The sequence below is a fragment of the Sorex fumeus genome, unplaced genomic scaffold, assembly GCF_029834395.1.
Source record: "Sorex fumeus unplaced genomic scaffold, SorFum_2.1 ptg000197l, whole genome shotgun sequence".
In the NCBI taxonomy this organism is placed as follows: domain Eukaryota; kingdom Metazoa; phylum Chordata; class Mammalia; order Eulipotyphla; family Soricidae; genus Sorex; species Sorex fumeus.
Window position 1 is genome coordinate 635797 of NW_026606254.1, and position 22361 is coordinate 658157.

Below are 22361 nucleotides of genomic sequence, written 5' to 3' on the forward strand. Positions count from 1 at the left end.
GTAGACTGTCTTTGTATTTTGGTCACTGTTTCTTTTGAGGTGCAGAAGCTTCTTAGTTTAAGATAGTCCCTTTTGTCTATCTCTGTTTTCACTTGCTTGGCCAGTGGTGTGACATCTTTGAAGATATCATTAGCTTCCATATAATGGAGGGTTTTGCCAACTTTGTCTTCAATGAACTTTATTGATTCGGGTCTGATGTTGAGGTCATTAATCCATTTTGATCTTATTTTTGTATATGGCATTAGGTAGAGTTCTGAGCCCTCTGTTTTGCATATAGCCATCCAGTTTTGCCAGCACAATTTGTTAAAGAGGCTTTCCCTGCTCCACTTCACATTCCTTGTCCCCTTATTAAAAATTAGATCATAATATGCTTGGGGGAATGTTGGAGTACAAGGAGCTTAGGTTTATCAGGTTGCACCCATCACAGTGCTCCTGAGTCACTCCCATTACTTTGTCTCTCCGTAATCCCTTCTATGCTCTCTTCCCCAAGCACTTTTTAAGGTCTCATCCTTCTAGGACACTGAACTTGAGAGATCCTAGGGCCTCCATGACATACCTCTCTTCCATGTAATAAACCGCTGCTAAGACCACCCAGCCTGGCCCTCGTTTCCTTCCTTCGCCTGACCATCGCCATCGACCTCCCAGGAGTGGGGAAATGGCCTGACCGCTGGCCTTTTTATTTTTTGTGTGTTTACAAAAAGGAAGATGTCAGTCTATTCAACTTTGTTCCATTGGTCTACAGCTCTGCCTTTGTTCCAGTAACATGCTGATTTAATTATTACTGCTTTGTAGTAGAGTTTGAAGTTAGGGATGTTGATTCCTCCCATTTTCTTTTTCCCAAGAAATGCTTTAGCTATTCGTGGGGCCTTATTGTTCCATATAAATATCAGGATTATTTCCTCCATTTTTTTGAAGAATGTCATGGATATCCTTATAGGGATCGCATTGAATTTTTACAGTGCTTTGGGAAGTATTGCCATTTTGACAATGTTAATTCTCCCCATCCATGAGTAGGGGATTTTTTAAAAAAATTTTATTAGTGAAACGCCATGAGGTACAGGTGTAGAATTACAAATTATTGTGCTTGGCTTTCGATTATTCAATGATCAAACACCCATCCCTCCACCAGTACCCATTTTCCACCACCATGGATAATATCCCTCCAACCCCCATCCCCCCATCCCACCCTGCCTCTGTGGCAGGGCATTCCCTTTTTTACTCTCTCTCCTTTTGGGTGTTGTGGTCTGCAAAAGAGGCATTGAGTGGCAAACATGTTCAGTCCATAGTCTACTTTCAACATGCATCTCCCCTCCTGGGAGGATCCTCCAAACACCCTTTATTTGGTGCTCCCTTCTCTATCTGAACTGCCCTTTCCCCTAGAATACCTGGCTGGCCTCTAAGCTATGGAGGAATCCTCCTGGTGCTGATCTCAGCTATTCATGGGTATTAATCTCATATTTTGTTAATTTATATCCCCCAGATGAATACAATCTTTCTATGTCTATCCCTCTCTTTCTGATTCATTTTGCTTAGATGATACTTTCCATGTTGTACCACATATGTAAATTTCATGACTTCATCTTTTCTAACAGCTACATAGTATTCCATTGTGTAGATGTACCAAAGTTTCTTTAACCACTCATCTGTTCTTGGGCACTCAGGTTTCTTCCAGTTTCTGGCTATTGTAAATAGGAGCAGGGGATATTTTTCCATTTCCTCATGTCCTCTTTTATTTCCTGAAGAAGCATTTTGTAGTTTTCTTTGTAAAGGTCCTTTACTTCCCTAGTTAACCTGATTCCTAGGTACTTGATTTTCTGGGGTACAATTGTGAATGGGATTGTTTTCTTTATGTCACTTTCTTCTCTTTCACTATTTGCGTATAGGAAAGCATGAAATTTTTTGTATTGATTTCATAGCCTCCAAATTTACTATACAAGTCTATTGTTTCAAGGAGTTTCTTGGTAGAGGTTTTATGATTCTCTAAGTATAGTATTATATCAGCTGTGAATAGTGAGAGCTTGATTTCTTCCTTCCCTACCTAAGAATGCCCTTAATATCTTTTTTCTTGATTAATTGATATTGCAAGTAGTTCCAGTACTATATTGAACAGTAGTGGAGAGAGTGGGCATCTTTGTCTCGTCCCTGATCTTAGGGGGAAGGTTCTCAGTTTTTCCCCATTGAGTATGATGTTTCCTGTAGGATTGTGGTAGATGGCTTTAACTATATTGAGGAAAGTCCCCGCTGTCCCCATTTTGGTGAGGATTTTCGTCATAAACGGTTGCTGGATCTTGTCAAATGCTTTCTCTCCATCTATTGATATGATCATATGATTTTCATCTTTTCTTTTATTGATATGATGGATTATGTTGACAGATTTCCAAACGTTGAACCATCCTTGCATCCCTGGGATGAATCCCACTTGGTCATGGTGTATGATCTTTTTGATGAGTTGTTGAATTCTATTCGTTACTATTTTGTTGAGTATCTTCGTATCCGTGTTCATCAAGAATATCGGCCTGAGTTTTATTTTTCTTATGGTATCTTTGTTTCCTTTTGGTATTAGAGAGATATGGGCTTCATAGAAACTGTTTGGGAGAGTTTCTGTGTTTTCAATTTCCTGGAAAATCTTGAGAAGAACCTACAATAGGTCCTCTTTAAATGTTTGGAAAAATTGGCTAGTGAATCCATCTGGACCTGGGCTTTTGTTTTTGGGAAGACTTTTGATTACAGTTTCAATTTCCTTGATGTGAGTGGGTCTATTCTGGTACACTGTATCTTCTTGATTCAGCCTTGGGGGGTAATAGGAATCCCGGAATTTATCCATTTCTTCTAGGTTCTCTTGTTTCGTGGCATAAAGACTTTCAAAGTAGTCTCTGATGATCTTTTGAATTTCTTTGGTTTCTGTTGTGATATCCCCATTCTTATTTCTGATTCGATTTATTAGGGTTCTCTCTCTGTTTCATTGTGAGTGTTGCTAATGGCTTTTCTATCTTATTTATTTTCTGAATAACCAGCTCTTGGTTTCATTGATCTTTCGAATTGGTGTTTTTTTTTTTTTGGTTTCCACGTCATTGATTTCTGCTCCAAGTTTTATAGTCTCTTTCCTTCTGCACAATTTGTGCTCCTTCTGTTGATCCTTTTCTAATATCTTGAGCTGTTAAGTCAGGTTGTTTATGTGCATCTTTTCTTCTGTCCTGAGATATGCTTGCAGAGCTATAAATTTTCCCCTTCAAATGGTTTTTGCTGCATCCCGTAAGTTTGGTAGCTCGTGTCTTCAATCTCATTTGTTTCCAAGTATCTTTTGATTTCATTCTTGACTTCCCTCCTGATCCACTCGTTTTGAAGCATTGAGTTTTTTAGTTTCCGGGTGTTTGATTTGGTTCTCCGTATCTGTGTGTGATTCACTCCTATTCTCAGTGCATCATGGTCTGAAAAGATTGTTGATACTATTTCTATCTTCCTGATTCTATTTAGGTATGTTTTGTGGCCTAGGACATGGTCTATTTTGAAAATGTTTCATGAGCACTGGAGAAGAATGTGTATTCTTTATTTTTGGGTAGAAAGCCCTGTGCAGGTCTATACGCCCTCTCTCTTCTATTTCTTCATTCAAAGTCAAAGTTTCCATGCTGAGTTTTATTCTTGTTGATCTATTCAGAGGTGATAAGATGATGTTGAAATTTCCAGCTACTATTGTGTTGCTAGAAATGTCCTCCTTAAAATTTGTTAGCAGTTGTTTAAAATATTTAGCTGTTCCCTCATTAGGTGCATATGCATTTAAGAGTGTGATTTCTTCCTGTTGTCCGTGTCCCTTGATGAAGAGAAAATAGCCTTCGTTTTCTCTTCTAATCTTTTTCAATGCCAAAGTAATGCTATCAGATACTAGTATGGCCACCCCAGCATTTCTGAGGTAGCTGTTTGCTTGCAGGATTGTTTTCCATTCTTTGACATTGAGTCTGTGTTTGCTCTGGCTGTTGAGATGAGTTTCTTGTAGACAGCAGAATGTTGGGTTATGTCTCTGAATCCATTTTCCCACTCTGTGTCTCTTAAGTGGTGAATTTAGACCGTTGACATTGAGAGAGATTATTGTTATGGACTTTTGTGTCTTCTTTCAGTAAAGGTGTGTTGTGGTTGTAGGGTTTGTCTTGTCTTACAGTAGCCCCTTTAGCCATTATTTTAGATTTGGTTTTGAGTCTATGAAGTTCCTGAGCTGCTGTTTGTCAAGAAAATACTGTACCACTCCTTGAATTTTGAGTGAGAGTTTAGCTGGATAGAGTATTCTTGGTGAAGCATTCATTTCAGTGAGTTTTTTTCCCACTATATCTTGCCACTGCCTTAGTGCTTGGAGGGTCTCCTCTGATGGATCTTCTGTGAATCTAAGGGGTGCTCCTTTGTATGTGATTTTCATCTTTGACCTTGCTGTTTGCAGTATTGTATCTCTATCAGGAGCATCAATCATTCTAACTATGATATGTCTTGGAGTGTTTTTGTTAGGGTCTCTTTTAGCTGGTACCCTTCGGGCTCCTTGAACCTGAATGGCTGCATTGTGGAGTTCTGGGAATACTTCAGCAATGATTTGTTTCACCGTGTTTTTTTCATTGGGATTGTTTCCCTGAGCTTCTGGTAGTCCAATGATTCTAATGTTGTTCCTCTTCGAATCATCTCCTAGGACTCTGATTCTCTGTAGAGCTAATTTGAGGTGCCTTGCCACTGTGTTGTTGCCTGTTGGTTTGGTGCAGCTGATCTTCCAGCTCACTGATTCTCTCTTCAGCTGCGGTCATTCTATTGTTGAGAGAAGAGACTGAGTTTTTCACTTCATCTACGGAGTCTTTTATTCGTGACATTTCTGCTCTCTTTTCCTAGCGTAATTTGTCATTTTTTTCTGTCATGTTAGTGGAAATCGGTCTAACTGTCTGGTTGAGTTGATTGAACATTTTCCTGACTTCATATCTGAATTCTTTGTCTGAGAGGTCCCTTAGGTGAACAGTATTAACAGATTCTTCTGCATTCTTTTTCTTGTCCTCCCCATGTGGTGGGGATTTGCGTTGTTTCTTCATGTTGCTGGGTTTGGGATGAGATCAGTGCAGTGTGAGTGGTGAATAGAGAAAGACTGAGTCTCAGAGCTACTTTTCTGCAGGCGTCTCTCTTTAAACACTTTAAATTTACAAAGTGCAAAAATATGGAAGAGAAGTTAGAAATAAAAGTTCAATTAACAGCAATTATCTGGGTTATCTATAGATCTTTTTTGTCTTTCATATAATTTTCAATATGTTCTAGATTTTCCAATCAGTATATAAGACTTTCAGAACTTAGGGGGGGAAGGGTACTTTGAATAATTAAAACTATGATTTAAATCATATAAATAAAACTAAGGATTCTTAGAATAGGGTTTAGGGTACAGTACATGGATTAAGGTGCAAGCCTTGCATGAAAGCAAACTTGGTTTGATTCCTGAAATCACAAAGTCCCCCAACCATCTCCAGCTTCATCACTGGGACCTGTAAATTCTGGTCTCGAGGCCCTTAACAACCAACAGGATTGCCTGGCCAAACTCTCAGGGCACAAGCAGCATCCTGAAATGAACTTCATGCCCAACTGTCCAGGAAATGCCAAGAAGGGTCCCAGATTTTCAGAGCACCATTTGGGCGGTAGTAGCAACCTACATGCCCCCATATCCCCAAGAAATATCCTTAGAATGAGTTCATCAGAGAAACTTGATTTTTTCACAATACTGAGTGAGACTCATTTTAAAACAGTTAAAACAGTATAAAACCATGAACATATCAACCTGAAAGCTAAGTTGTACTCCCACTTTTTGTTCACTTTCACTCTGGCTACTGGGAGAAAATGCAGCCAGAAATGAAACACTTCTCTTCTGCTAAAACAATGCCTGGGCATCAGCGCGCGCACACACACACACACACACACACACACACACACACACACCAAACATGGGTATTATTATTTGATTATTGCTTTTTATAATTGTTAATGTTTATGTTTAGCGTGTATAAAGTTACTGTACTTCCTTCCACCACCATCAAACCCCCAAAATGGCTTAGAAATAATTAAATGGTGCCAGATCAAGTTCACCTGACACAGAGCTATATGGCTGTAAAGTCACCCACAAGCAGTACTCCAGAGTTCAGAACTGTATCTTATGTGGATGCACTGCAAAGGGATACTTATGGATTCAAGGAGTGAGAGAAATTGAAAAGCCTCTAAAGGATGAGAGAGTTAACTAACGCTTCATTCCAATGGTGAAGTTAAACTTCTTAGAAAATATTTAGGTAGAGGCAAGAACAGGAGCACAGCTGAGATATTGAAACAAAAGCAAATGTTCCCCTAAGATGGGGAAACTACACAATCACATTAGCAAATACAACTCAAATTAGCCGGGGCCAGAATGACAGAACACTAAAGATGGAAAAAAACAATTAATAACCCAAAAGGTGATTAATGCTCTACTTCAAACCCACTCACCAACCTACCACTGCTAAGACAGTGAACTTGAAAAGGAGATGGTAAGTTTCACCTTGCTCTGTGTTAAATTTTACGTATCTGGTCATCTAACTCAGATAAATTAAGCTCCACTCTGAGAAATTGTTCAGAAATATCACTGTTTCACATGTCTACAAAATAATCCTTTGTTTAAGCAAGTCTCTACTGTCTTTGGCTAGAGCTCTACTATGGTGCAGTGATAACTCCACCCAGTGAAGATCCCTAGGATGTAATCTAACACACAGCCTCTCATTCCACATAAGACAGAATCCACATGATAATAAATAATTTTGAGTTTAATGGAATTTTTTTTGTTTTGTTTTTCAACATTATTCCTGGTAGTGCTTGTGGGGCCTGGGATCTGTTCAGGGATTAAACTTGAGACTCTTGCATGCACTCAGTCCATTATATTACTGATCCATAAAAATTCTTTTTGTTTGGTTTGTTTTGGGGGCCACACCTGGGAGTACTCAGGAATTACTCTCAGATATGTGCTCACATATCAGTCTTGACCAGGTTGAAGGGACCATATGTAGTGCCAGGGATCGAACCTGGTTCGGTTGCATATAAGACAAGTGTTCAACCCATTGTACTATTGCTCCACCCCTACCATAATGTTTCTTTCATTAATTACATTTCAGAGGTTGTATAGATAAATAATAACCAATAAACGAGAAAATGTTAAAGGAAAAACTGATAAAATCTAATAGAATAGAAGAGTGTTAAGTGACTCAATTGAGCTTTCATTCACCAAATACATAGTGACAGTCTGCTTCTCACTCACTAATGAGTCCAAACAGATATATCCTGTAACTTAGATATAAACAAAGTCAAAAACTTAATAACGTGTTTCATGTAAACAAGTAACACCTTCATGAATATATCATCATTTGATAGTAAAAGAGGAAGACTCAGTTTCCCCTTGCCAACAAGAGGCGTGTCCACTGTTTGCCCTCACCAGCAGTTCCATTTCCCCCATTGATCTACTCCACCTCATCTGCAAGGCCAAATCTCAAACATTCCTGGAGCTCCTCAGGACCATATTCTCCTGTCCTAGAATTAGAAGTCACAAAGCTAAGATAAGGAACAATACCTGAGGCAGATGACCCAAAAGATAAACCAGCATGACCACCCTGTAGATTCCCTGCATTCTCTGTCACACAAAGACCTGTTTTTTCTGTAAAAGCCTCACAAAAAGAGCCATAGGCCCACACTAAGTTCCCTCCCACTTGGGAATCTCCTACTCCTTTCTCTTCTACTTATCAATAAACTTTTCTACTTTCTAACTCTGACAATCTTTCACGGTCATGGTCCTTCCGTTGTTCATTGATTTGCTCTAGCGGGCCCAGTAACGTCTCCATCATGAGACTTGTTGTTACTGTGTTTGGCATATTGAATATGCCACGGTTAGCTTGCCAGGCTCTGTCAGGCGGGCAAAATACTCTTAGTAGCTTGCCGGGGTCTGGAGAGGGGCAGAGGAATCGAACTCCGGTGAGCCATGTTAGCTGTGGGTAAAGCAAACACCCTACCCACTGTGCTATCACTCCAGCCTGAGAATCTTTAGTACTTAATATTTTCATTCTTGAAAATATTGAAGAACCTGGATTCGCGAATGAACATAGAAACCCACTGCCACCATTTCTGCTGCACCTTCATCAATAGTATTTGGGTGGGGGATCAATTTGACCACTTCCAACAGTGCTCCTATTTTTCTGGTTCTCATGGAACACATATGGTGCTATGGATCTGAACTGGATCTGCAGCATGAAGGCAAGCATCCTACCTCCTGCTCTTTATAGTTTGGATTTTGGTTCACACCTGGCTTTGCTCAGGGATTACTCTTGGTGGACTCAGCGACCATATGGGATTCCAGGCATGGATCTCGGGTCCACATGGATCTCAGGTCCCCATGTGCAAGGGAAGATCCCTACCCATTGAACAATCTGTCCAGTCCTGAAACCTGTTTCTTTAGACGATAGTGGCAAAAGTCATTAAAATACATTCTGAATTTAGAATGTAGTGCTAGAAGGGAAATTCGGCCCCCCAACCGCCGCCCCACAATACAGGCAATTTAATATGAGTGGAAATATGTGACCTTTTGGGAAATCCCTGGTGGAGGTCTGGATTACTCCTGGCTCCGCAGCGCCCCCTGGTGGTGCTTGGGGGATCATGTGTTGGGCTTGACGCGCTGAGCGCGATGTTCTGAGTGGGCAGGCGCAGTGCACATACAGCACCCTCAGCACCAAGTCCAGTCCCGCTGCTGGCGCAGGGCTAGCTGGGCTGTGTCGCTCCGGCTCCGATCACTCCCGTCTGAGTGTGACCGGCCTCCGGTGTCCGCACATCCTGCGGGGGTCTCTGCAAGACCCCAGGCGCGCGGGCGGTCGCAGGAGGGGAGCCTAGGGTGCGGCCCTGAGTGAGGAGGCGGTGCTGGGTCGAACTCAGGGGTCCCAGCTCGGCTCCCTCCTGTCCGGATCCAGCCGCGGGTCTCCCGGTGCTGACCCCGGTCGCCCAGTGTAGACTCCAGTCACGGTGCAGATCCCAGTCACCTTGCAGACGCCGGTTACTGGTGCAGACCCCGCTGCCCGTCCTCAGGCAGGCAGTGAGCAGTGGGTAGCTTCCCAGGCTACCCCGCACCTGGTGGGCGGCCTGCCCTGCTGTCACTCAGGGCTCCAATGTGCTCTCCTGCCCTGGACTCCTCCCTGTGCTCTCCTCTCCTGGGCTCCTCCCTAAGCTCCTTTCCCTGACTGTTGAAACTCCTTTTACCCTGGTGCCTCTAGGAATGATCACAGATTAGCGGATGTTCATGGGCTCTCCTGGTGGCTCTCTCTCGCCTTTCAGTGCTCTTGAACCACTTCCCCACCTGGGATGACCTTTGACTGAGGCCGACAGAGGAGAAACGAGGGCCAAGCTGGTTGATAATAAGTTGCCTTATTCCATCTCTTGTCTCTCCCAAACTCTATCCACCACTCTGTCCCCCCTCTGGCCATGACTCTCTCCCTAATGTGCCCGAAACTCTCTCCAACCTCTCTTTAACAATCCACAATTCTCTCTCCGACCCTTGCTCGCTAACTCTGTCTCTTGCTCTGCCCACATCTCCAACTCTGCCTCTCTCCGACTCTACCTCTCTTTCTTTTTGCACCAACTCTCTGCAACCACATTTTTTACCACCTCTTCTCCAACCAAGCCTCCCAAATCGTGCCTCCCTCTACACCAGGTACAATCAACATATTCTTCACGCCTTTCTGACCACTGCAGCCCACCAGGCCAAAACAGCAATTAAGGTGTGTTTCTCCTCTCCTTACACCAGAAAGTTAATTAACATCTTAATTCAACTTCCTAATAATTGCCATTCTGTATTGACACAGTAATAGACACAATTAGGCTTGTAGGACAACTCTCCTGGGGACATCTCACCACAGACTCAGACTAAAGTGCTCAGGGTGGATCAATCATGCCTAACCCCAGCAGGACCCAAATCTAGTTATTACTTTTGGATCATGACAGAATTTGTCCCTGACCATGTTCTTAACTTATAGTTTAGTATTAGGCAACTTTGGCCAGGCCCATTTTAATGCCAGAGTAGCTCACCACTATGCAAAGGACATTAAGAAGAGAAAAACAGTATTTACAAGCCAGCAAGAGTCTGATCAGGAGGCAAAGGTAATTGACAGGTTGGGGGAGCAATCAACAACCCCAAGCTCCCTGGGGCTGGGAAGGAAAGGCAAACCAATGTTCTCCTACAGGAGTGAAATTGGGGACATTGGTTGTCGGAAATGTGCACGGATGAAGGGATGGGTGTGGAACATTGTATGACTAAAACCAGATCATGAACAGCTTTGTACCTAGATCTAATGGTGATCCAAAAAAAAAATAAATAAAACAATGTGAATTGGGGTAGGATAGGGTTCTGTAAAGTAAGTATTGGTTTGACTATGTTTAAAGTTGAAAAGAGAAAATAATACATAGGGCAATTGTTCATCTGAGGACAACAGGTAAGTTTAGGCCAAGTATTTGGTATGGGATATTATAACAATTTGAGTTAGGACGTGGCTGGGGTTATTAGAGAAAGAGTGTTGGATCATTTGAGGCTAATTAGGCAGAGCCTTTGGTGTGGGTTGCTAAAGAATGTGGATTGCATTTAGGTTTGGGTTTGGATTAAAGTTTTGTTTGATAAGGGTTTGACTGCTTTTAAAACTGAAAATGAAGTAAAGTCTAGGAAGATTGTTCAGTTGAGGAAAATAGGTAAATTAATGCCCAGTCTTTAGGTTGGGGATTATAAGAACATGGCTTTGCTGTTTTTGGTTTACTGTTACTAGGGTTTGGGTTCTGTTTGAGTAAGGATAAGGACTGGGCTACTTGTACAAATACAAGCAATGTAGCACTGTACTCCCGTTGTTCATCGCTCAAGAGGGCACAAGTAACATCTACATTGTGAGACTTGTTACTGTTTTGGGAAAATAGAATACGCCATGGGTAGCTTGCCAAGCTCTGCCATGCGGGTAGGATACTCTCAGTACCTTGCTGGGCTCTTTGAGAGGGACGGAGGAATCGAACCTGGGTAAGCCACATGCAAGGCAAACGCCCTATCTACTGTGCTATCACTCCACCCACAATTACTTGATGAGAGTAAAGTACAGGGAGATTGTTCGCTTAAGGCTAATAGATAAGGATAGGTCAAGCCTTTGGTTAGTCTTATGACTAGTGTTCTGTTTTAGTGAAGGTATAGGTTTGGCTATGTTCAATGTTGAAAATTGAAGTTAAGTATGTGCCGATTATTCAGTTGAGACTATTAGGTAAGATTAGATTAAACCGTTGGTATGGGCTGTTAAAAGGATTTTCTAAAATAATTGGACGAAACAGCTTTGAGTTAAGGAACTTCTCAAGAATTTAAAAAGATATGACAGTACAGAAACAAAAACATCCCACTGTGTCTTGGAGTTTCTGGAGAGATGGTAGAGCAGAAAGACTGATCTGGGTTCAGTCGCCAGAACCCCGTCTGGTCTCACCAGGAGTAAGCCCTGAACATCAACCAGTGTGGCCCCTCCAAAATGAAAGAGCAAAAGCAAAATATGTCTTGGACTGAAGGTGAATTTCATGGCAGGGATTCTGAAGATAGAATGTAGTTTACAGTTGAAGGGATATTTTCCTCACCAGATCAATTAATTCTGTTCACACTTCTTTCATTGTGATCTTCTTCAGCATGAAATAGCCAGATCTGAGTTAGCCCCTTAATTTATATCTGACAATGGAGGATAAAAACATGAATAAAAAAGGAACATTAAACCCCCTCAGCAAAACCCCTTTGGATACAGACTGTTAAATAAGCATAGATCACCTGACTGTAATCAATGCAGAATTATTGGTGTGGGTAAGATACCTTGAAACTAGGATTTTGGTGGACGCCCTCTTCCTGAGTCTCTAGCCCTGCGGCGTCTCCTGTCCTGTGTGCACACACATCTCTCTTCGAGAGCCAACAGGCATTAGGATGCTGTCTGGAGTATAGAACAGCAGAAGGAACTGTTTATTTTAAATACCTAAGTGGGAGCCTGAAGAAATAGTATAGCACGTAGGACAATTACTGTGCACATGGTCAACCCAGGCTCCACTCCATGTATCCCATGTGGTTCCCTGAGCACTGTCGGGAGTGACCTCTGAGTCAGGACTAAGCTCTGAGCACAACTGAGTGTGACTCCAAAACAAAACAAACAATATGAAATCCCTATTTATGTGAGAAGCTGAAACTGCACTCAAGACATGGCTTTGGTTCTTGGTGGGGCCTGGCTCGAGCCACTGCTTCTGGGGTCTCTTGAGAAAATGTTCTAAATCAGGCAGGTGATGGGGCTGCTTCCAGGGGGAAGTTCCCTAACAGCCCTGAGTAGGCATGCTCCAGCAGGCTGAATCATCAGTGTTTAAAGGTGTGTGCTTGGTGAGGAAGGGCTCTCTGCAAGGAGGCAGCAAAGACCTTCTGAGAAAATAAAGAATCCTAATATAATCATGTATGAAAAAACATCAACGGCTAAGACCCAGAGACTATAAAAACCCAGCTCCCTGAAGCGCATGGCCACTAATCTTATTATCTCGTTCTTACTTTGGAGAACCGGGCAGGCTACTGAGTGTGCCCTGCTCGCATGGTAGAGTCTGGCAAACTTCCCGTGTCATTATCAATATGCCAAATACCAGAAACAATGATAGGTCTCATTCTCCTCCCCCTGAAAGAGCACTGAATATGGCTCTTTTAAAATCTCAGGGCTAGAAAGGAGACATTACTGGTGCCTGCTCAAGGCAATCGACAAAAAACAGGCTGATCGTGATCCTGATAGTGATGGTCCTGATACCTTTAGAACCAGTATCTGAAAGCCATCCTTTATTTTCAGTGACCAGATATTTGAAACTCAGGATCTTATAGATTCTCAGGGAATTAGACTACTACATAGTTTTTCAAAACTACTTACAACTCTAATAATTGAAAAACAGTAGGAAAGCAACTCTTCAGTGTTAAACATTTTAATTATTTGCACTTATGACTACTAATTATTTTAATTATTTGCACTAATTATTTTAATTATTTTCACTTATGACTACTAATACAAATGCTGGCCGACTTTGACCGTGAGTGTGGAAAGGTAGGACTACAGCTGAATCTTACGAAGACAATGTTTATGAGAAACAGCCTTGTTCCTGACGCCCCATTCGCTCTCAATGGAACGACCGTCTCCGAATGCAACAGCTATGTGTACCTAGGTCGAGAGGTCAACATGACAAATGACCTGGCACCCAAATGACCTGCGCAGGAGGAAGAGAGCAGCTTGGAACACCTTCAAGAACGTCGAAGAAATAGCTAAGAGGATGAAGAACCTCCGGCTCTAGGCACATCTCTTTGATTCCACTGTTCTTCCTGCATTAACATATGCCTCAGAGACCTGGGCCCTACGCAAGCAAGATGAGAACGCTATTCAGGTCTCCCGAAGAAGAATAGAAAGAGCTATGCTTGGAATATCACGTTTCACTCAAATGAGAGAAAGAATACGGAGTTCTGACATCCGTCGACGATCAAGAATCAGGGACGCTGTCTCATTTGCCAAGCTGTCGAAAATCAGATAGATGGGCTGGTCACGTAATGAGATTTAAAGACGACCGCTGGACTAGAGCTGTTACTGATTGGATTCCACGGGATGTCAAAAGACCGCGTGGCCGCCCACCTTCCAGATGGTCAGACTTCTTCGTGAAGATCATGAACGATCAGTTTGAGGCCCTTCATGTTTCCGGAGCGAACAGATGCCATTGGGCTACACTAGCATGCGACAGGGACAAATGGAGACGTTACTGGCGCACGCTTGAGCAAATCAACGACTAACGGGAAGTTAAGTGATTAAGTTAAGTGATGACTACTAATGAGGGCTGGAGCGATAGCACAGCGGGCACGGTGTTTGCCTTCCATGCAGGTGACCTAGGTTTGATTCCTCTGCCCCTCTAGGAGAGCCCGGCAAGCTACCAAGAGTATCTTACCTGCATGGCATAACCTGGCAAGCTACCCGTGATGTATTCAATATGCCAAAAACAGTAACAACAAGCCTCAGAATTTGTTGTGAGACATTACTAGTGCCCGCTCGAGCAAATCGATGAACAACGTGAGGACAGTGCTATAGTGCTACTCTTTATGAAAAGTTAAGCACAAAATGTGTTTCTTAAAATATTTAGTGAATTTAAATTTATATAAAATTACATTGTAGAGAGGGAAGGGAGAGACTAGACATGACAAAAATCAGTGGCGGAGGTGTTTGGACACATTAGTGGGGATGGAAGTGAATAACACACACCCCCAAAGCAGAAATATTAAAACAATTTGGGGGCAGTTGAGTCACACCCAGAAGTGCTTGGGCTCCTCTTGGCTCTGTACGGAGGAGTCACTCTTGAATGCTCCAGTGAACGTACACTGTGCCGGGGACTAAGCCTGTGAGTTTAGCCTACAGTGCTGCTAAACCCTGGGAGACATCTGGGGCGTCCTGGGGCCTTATTGCCTCAGAAGGTGCCTGTCTGCTGCCCCATACAGGACTGCCCCTCTGTGGGTGCTAGGCCTGGGCAGAGGCCCGGGGCACCTCGGCTATGTTCCCCAGGAAGGCTATGTTGGCTACTGGGCCTGCAAGAGGACAGGACACCCCCTGGCAGTGGTGCTGGGCTGGGCGTGTGTCTGGCAGCACATGGCCTTTGTGCCCCTCAGTATGCATGTGCAACCACTGGACTGGTTCCTCTCTTGGGGTTGGCGAGACTCCCCACTCTCCTCAGGAGATCTGGGGGCGCCATGAGTGATTCTTTATATTTCTAAAACATTTGGTACCATGATTTCTAATGCTATTGTGATAGGGTTCCATGGACGAAGTGTCCCTCTAGCACACCAGCACCAGAGTGCCCACTGCCCACTGCTCACTGTCCACTGCTACAGTGATAGGGGACCATGGACACAGTGTCCTAAACACCAGACCAGAGCGCCTGTCTGTCTGTCTGTCTGTCTGTCTGTCTGTCTGTCTGTCTGTCTCCCTCCACCCCCTCTCATTTCCCTTTTAGGCAGTATGGCTTGCAATAATGTTACTTAAAGAGTATCATACGTATCCCTTTACCTCCTTTCAGCACTGCCCACTACTACAGTGGTAGCTGTCCATGGACACAGTGTCCCTCCACCACACCAGTACCAGAGGGCCCACTGCCCACCCCAGCCATGGCTCCAGTCCCCTCTCCCCAGCCAGTTCCTCTCCCCCAGATTATCTTCCCCTGCCACTCAGGAAACTCCACTCTGTAAGTCAGTTCTTAGTATTTATAGTGTCTGGCATTTATTATTTCCTTATTATGTCTCTTTATATGTCACATATGAGGGATAGATCTATGCACACCTATGTAAACTTCATCAGTGGCAAGATTACAGCTGTCGAGGAACTGACCACAGGGTGATGGGGGCAGAATGGAGACACAACTGGGTGTGGGGATTGAAGAAACAAAGGTTGAGGAGGAGGAGACCCAAAAAAGGTAGACAGAGGGAAGGCGGTAGCAGACCAGACACTGTTCCTGCGCATCTGTTCTTGGCAAGGAAAGAGTGTTGTGAAGACTGAGGTGGAGAGCCTTTGTTCACCCAGATCAGACCACAGCAGGAGGCTCTGTGGGGGCGTGGAGAGATGAAGATGCAGGGGTGAGGGGAGCGGAGATGAGGACATGGACATAAGTGGCTGCCATCCCACTGCTCTGTGTTCTCAAGAAGAGGCAGCAAGCTCTCCAGATGAAAGGGAGAGGAGGAAGTGGATGTGCCTCTTTTCTAAATGGAATCACCATGAGATACAGTTACAAAACTTTCATGTTTGAGTTTCAGTCATACAAGGAGCAAGGACACCCAATGTTATCCAATAGAATGGGACAACATAAAACTAAAACGCATTTACACAGAAAAGTCAACTACATTGGAAACAAATAAACAAACAAACAATAAAAGTAACTGAGCAATAGGCAAAAGCAATTTGATCATCATACCTAATGAAGAACTAATACCCAGAATATATTAACTCATATAACCAAAAAACAGAAAAAAATACAATAAAAATTATTCGAAGACATAAACAGACACTTCCTCAAAGATGGCGCACAGACACATTAAAAAATTCAAAATTACTTATAACTAGGGAAATGGCTCATAGTTGGGAAAATGGTTCAAGAAGAAATGATTGTTGGCAAGGAAGTGGAGAAAAGGGTTCTGGTACTGGGAATGAAATTGGTGTAGTTGCTAGGGATAACGATATGCTGCAGTCCTTAAAAAATTAATACGGAAATTCCATATGATTCTAAAGTACCATTACTAATTAGTTATCCAAAGACAATTAACAGATTTTGCTCAAATGTAGAAGATGATTTACTAAGGCAAGCAATCACGAAGAAATGACAACTCTAACTTGCAGAACCAGTGAAAACAAAGAAGCTTCTAGAGAGAAAGGAGAAGGGGAGAGGAAGCAATGGGCAGAAGGATGTTTGTGATGGCGGCCTGGCATGGGAGCACTGGAGGTGAGGCCACCTGGTCACAGCTAAGCCCATAAAAGTCAGAAGCTGATTGTCTGAAATTCTATAGGCTGACTAATGATAAGTCTGTGGCATGATCCTGGACCTCAAGACAAACACAGTATAAGCTTGTATGACTGAGTGAGAGTATGAATGTGTCTGTGAGCATGTGTGTGTGTTTGTGTGTGTGTGTGTGTGTGTGTGTGTGTGTGTGTGTGTGTGTGCATGTGCATGTATATTTGGGGGCTGGTTACGAGGAAGGAAGTGTTCCTGCCACTGATTAAGGCAAGAATCTGGAATGCTTTTGTACCCCATTTCCGTAAGATATGGTCTGTCTGAAATGCCTGTAGCACCTTTGAAGAGAAGCAGTGTACCAAATAATGACTTTAGAAATAAAGGCAGTTGGGGAGCTGGAGCAATAGCACAGCAGGTAAGGCGTTTGTCTTGCATGCGGCCGACCCACGTTCGATTCCCAGAATCCCATATGGTCCCCCAAGCATCGCCAGAAATAATTCCTGAGTGCTGAGCCAGTAGCAACCCCCTGAGCATTGCTGGGTGAGACCGAAAGAGAAAAAGACAGACAGACAGAAAAAAAGAAAGATAAATATAAAGATATCACGGTCGACGGTCCTCCGGTTGTTCATCGATTTGCTCAAGCGATCCCAGTAACGCCTTCATTGTGAGACTTGTTACTGTGTTTGGCATTTCAAATACGTCACAGGAAGCTTGCTAGGCTTTGCCATGCGGGCAAGATACACTCGGTAGCTTGCCGGGCTCTCCAAGAGGGGCAGAGCAATCGAACTCGGGTCGGCCATATTGGCTGTGTGCAAGGCAAACGCCCTACCCGCTGTGCTATCGCTCCAGCCCATAAAGATATAAAGATATAAAAATATAAAGTTAAAGATATAATTCAAAATAATGGTGGCGGGAAGGTACATGGTGGTGGGATTGGTGTTGAAATATTTAATGTAATAAATTATTGTGAACAACTTTATAAATATAAAAAATTTAAAAGGCAAATATTTCCTTTTTGCTAATCATTATGCATCAATATTTCACTAAAGTATAAACACACTTCTCTGAACAAGTTCATGTTTATACTCAATGTTTATACTTCTCCTCATTTTACTGAAAACCTCCACAAAGTTTTGCCCTGTATTCACCCTATTACTCCATTCACCTGACAAATCCAAGAGTCAGATAGGAGACACAGGTTAGGAGAAGAACAAAACTTAGGTGATGGAACTGAGATGATTTTAGGTCATGATCTTTCTTCCCCGAGGTTCTCCAAGAGCTCTTTTCTTACTTTGACATGTTCCTTCTATGGCCATGGAAAAATTAAGGTATTTTACCGTAGAAAGAGGAACACTCAGACAAATTGAGTTGACAAAGTCATATCTGATCTACATCAAATTGAAATATTAGAACCAAGGGGTTAGAAGAAAACAGAAGTGTGAAATACATGCTTCTACCAAAATCGTTGCTAGTTATATCTCTGGCATGACATGTTCCTTGAGCATTAAGATAAAGCCCTACAGGCCCTTGAGCACAACCAGATGTGGCCTAGAGGTTTCCCCAGCATCACTGAGGTGGCCTGGTTAACCCTGTCACTGCAGAACCTAACAACACTGCATCCTCAAACTGAGAAGGTGGGCCATACATCACTGAGAGGAGTTCTCAGGCCACCTAAACAGCATTTTTGAGAAACCCTACATCAATTCACTTATTAGTTAAGTTTTTACACCCAAGACAGAGAAACTTTGATCTCCAGATTCCTGACTCCCAAAAGCAAAGGACCCAGAATTTCAGTGTCTTCGACCTGAGTAACTTGAAGCTTTCAGAAGGACACATTTTTCACAAGAGGAATGAGAAGAGTCCAGTTCTCAGGAAATAAGGCACAGAGGCACAAGGTCCATAGGCCTCCACACTAACTAGAGACTTTGATGAGCTAGAATCCTAGTCCCTGTCTCCCATCCACACCCACACCATAACCACTCACTGACCTCAGAGAGCTTTCCCCAGGCATTTATCAAACAAGATGTGCCAAGAAGCAGCTCCATGCCAGGGGTTGGAAGGCAGACAGGGATGATATAGGAGCTGAAGTTCACAGGTTGGTGCAGTTGTAACACCGCTGAAAAATGGTGGAGCTTCTAAAAGTCTGGATGGATGATAATGCAGCTCACAGCTACCCTCCTGGTCTATTCGGTGTCCTGGGAGAGCTGGGTACTTCCCCAACACACCCAGTAATCCTCAGGGTCCTGAGACTTCCTGCAGGAGGGAAGGTGACAGTCATCATCTTCTGCATATGGCAGCTTGTGCCTCTCCACCATCATCTGACCCCCAGCACTGCCTTGTCTGCACCACCGCACAGAACTCTCCCTTTCTGTCAGACCTTCTCTCTAGCAATCAGGGCGGTTTTAATCACAACTCAGCACACACCCACTATCGGAAATGATCACAGAGGGCTGCAGGTCCCATGGGGCTGGACAATCCTGATCTTCCTTGGGCACATGCAGAGCGCCCTGGCGCCATCTTGGCTCTTGTCCCCCTTATGACCAAACTGTTCTCGCACCACTCCTTTCTCTCACTTGGTACTCACCTGTTCTGAAACTGCACAAAATCATTGGTCAAAGGAGGCCATGCGTGCAGGATGTCCTGTGTTCTGACCATGAGGGATGAAACATTCCACCCTCTCACTCACTCACCTGGAAATTCCTCCCCACATAGCCGGTGACCAAACTCTCGCATCCACAAACTGACCCATGCCCACTGGAGCCTGCCCATCTGAGTTCTCCACTCCAATAGTGTCAGCCCTGCTCACCCACAGGGGTACTTCTGCTCTGACTAAATGGAGACACAGTGAGGTGGGTCAAGCCAACCTAATCCACAGTGGGTCTCCAGTGGGACACAGCACAACGCAGATGCTTGTGGTCCTCTGTATGTACCAAAGATCCAACTCCTGGTTACTGCCCCTCCCAAACCTCTGGGAACACCCAACCGGACCCAGGACAGAGAGGAGCTCTGTTCTTCTTCAAGGTCAGGGACTCCATATCTAGTGTCCATGCAGCTGACCATAGACATGTGGTGAGCAGAGACCCCAGGCCAGAGATGTTTAGAACAACAGCATCTGCCACTTCACCCCAGGTTCCAACCTCCCTCTGACAACCAGGATTGCAGGGATATTGAGAGAAGCCGTGGTGTGAGGTGACACAGAGCCAGCTGACATTGCTCCTGGGAGGCAGGATGAACACTGCCATCTCGGGGGCAGACCTGTGTCGGGGAAAGGCACAGGGATGAGGATAGAAGATGAGCAAAATCAGGTGAGGAGAGAGGACAGTACAGGAGAGGATAGGTCACAGGCAAAAAAACCTGGACTAGAAGGACACAGATTGTCCCAACACACAGCCTTGAGGACGCAGGGGCTCTAATCTTTTAACCCTCTCCCCCTGCCAGCCCGGCTGCTAGGACCTGAGAAACAACTCACTTTGTAAAGCAGTGGGCTGTAGAGGACACCCAGTGGGAATGAATGAGCACAGCTCCACAGGGATGAATGCTCTGGTACTGCAGGCTGGCCTGCCATGGCCATTGGCCTTCCACGGCCTCCTGGCCACCAGAGATCATCCATACCCCCTGGGCTTCCCGCACACTGTGATGACCAGTCCGATGCCATGTGGTAAACAGGAGGTCCCCGTTTCCTCACCGGTAGACCCTTGACCACTTTTCAGTGGGAAAGCAGAATCAGGGGTCAACCAGTCCCAGAGTGACAGGGCAGCTTGGTGTCTGATATCCCTGTCTGCTGCCTGGGCAGCAGAAACCTGGACAGCAGAGCACACAGTGAGCAAGCCCCGTGGGAAGCCGTGGAAGGGATGTGGTGGCCACAGCTGGTCAGAGCTGCATCCCCGAGACACCATGCCCGCAGCGCCCCCCACCCCCACCCCCGGCCCAGACACTAGCTTGTGTGCGGGGCTGTACTAGTGTCCTGCCTCCACCTCCACGCTGTCTCCGGGAGGGGCAGTGGGCCATATGATCTGGACAGGGTGGGCCGGGTGCCCCAACCGTGTGGATGCCTTGGCCGGCTGCCCGCTCGAAGACTGGAGAACCCAGAGAGGAAAAAAGAGGAGACTGATGGGCCAGTCCACCCAGGCTGTTCCCCACCCACAGCCCATCTGCTCACCTAAGCCCAGGGTGCCCCATGCACCTGCTGAGCCGAGGGCTGCGGGGCTGGGACTTCCTGCCAGGGGCTTCCAGTCACCATGCCCATGGCCAGAGTGGCTTCAGCCCTGGCTGCACCCCTCTGACCTCTGACCCCTAAAATATGACCTCTCTAATCCCATCCTCCCCATTGGACACAGCTCTCTCCTGAGCCCTCCTTGACTTTGGACCTGCCCCTGTGCTATCCCTTTTCTGACCCCTCCCTGACCCCGCCCTAACCCCCTCTGACCCCAGCTCTCACACCCTACCTTGGCTGCACTCTGACCTTGTCAGGCCTTGGAGAGTTGGAGCAGGGTCCACAGAGGAGCTGAGTGCTTCGACTCCATCAGGAGAGGGACCTAGGAACTCCACTTGACTTTTGGAAGAGATTTGGGCTGGAGAGGTCTACATCAGAGTTGAGTAAGGGCCGAAGGCACAGCTGGAGCTGGGGGAGTGAATTGTTCCTTAGATGAGAACATTGGAGCAGAACTTGAGACCCAAGGATCCAGCAGAGAGGAGGGACTCAGGAAGGCAGCATTGTATGGGGCATGTTTAAACCCAGGAAGGGCAAGCCACGCCGCTAGATAAGGGATACGCTTCTTAGCTTGTTACAGAGATATAAATCATGTCATGAAATTCACCCATTAGAAGGGACAATTCCAAAATTTTCAGTATAATTTGGAATTTTTCAGTAAAGACTTTCACTGGAAATAATCTGAAAGATCCTAAGGGAGTGAATCATCAGGGAAAATAGTAGAATCCATTGTACCAAATACTAAAATCCAATATAAGAAACATTGATTCTATAACTGCATGTCAAGTGGATTTTGCATAGTCATTTGGTGAGTAGTCATTTCTATAACATTTCATTTTCATAGCATGTATAGTCCCGTTCGGATAATATCATTCTCAATAAGACGAAGTTGTAAAGATGGAAAATTGTGGCATGGTGATCACTTGCCATGAAAACCATCTTCCTCCAAATATGAGTTTTAAATGTTGATGAAGTTCAATTTATTCATTTTTAAGCAATTAATTTTGTGTTTTCTAACAAAGCTAAGAATTTTACTTTTGCACCTTTGTCAAAACCCATTTTGTTTTTCTCTTTATGTGTCTGGGATTGGTGGAAATTTCTTATGAATTGCTAAGTCTAGAAATTAGATTCTTTCTCCTGCTTTTCTTGGCTTACTGTGGTAATTTTTTCCTCCCCTTTTGAAATCTACAATAATATATATGCTGATTTGGAGAGTTTTCCAATTTGTTCTTGATTTTCTGTCGCAAAGCTTCTTCCTTGTCGTGAGTGGTCAGTGATGTTTCAGTTCTTTACTTCATGTCCTCCCTGTGTCCATCTGAGATCTCAGACCCCTGAGACCCATTATCACACTAGTGAACTAGCACAAGAAAATGAAATTCACATTTCCCTCTGCTGTGAAATGTCGCTTCTGTCAGACGAATCTACAGGTGAGATCAGAGGCAGCTGAAGACCCTGTCTTTCATGTTCTGTGCCGAAACCTATGTTAAAATGCAAAGAAGTGGGGCTGGAGCAATAGCACAGTGGCAAGGCCATTTGCATTACACCTGGCTGACCCGGGTTCTATTCCCAGCATCCCATATGGTTCCCTGAGCAACACCAGGAGTAA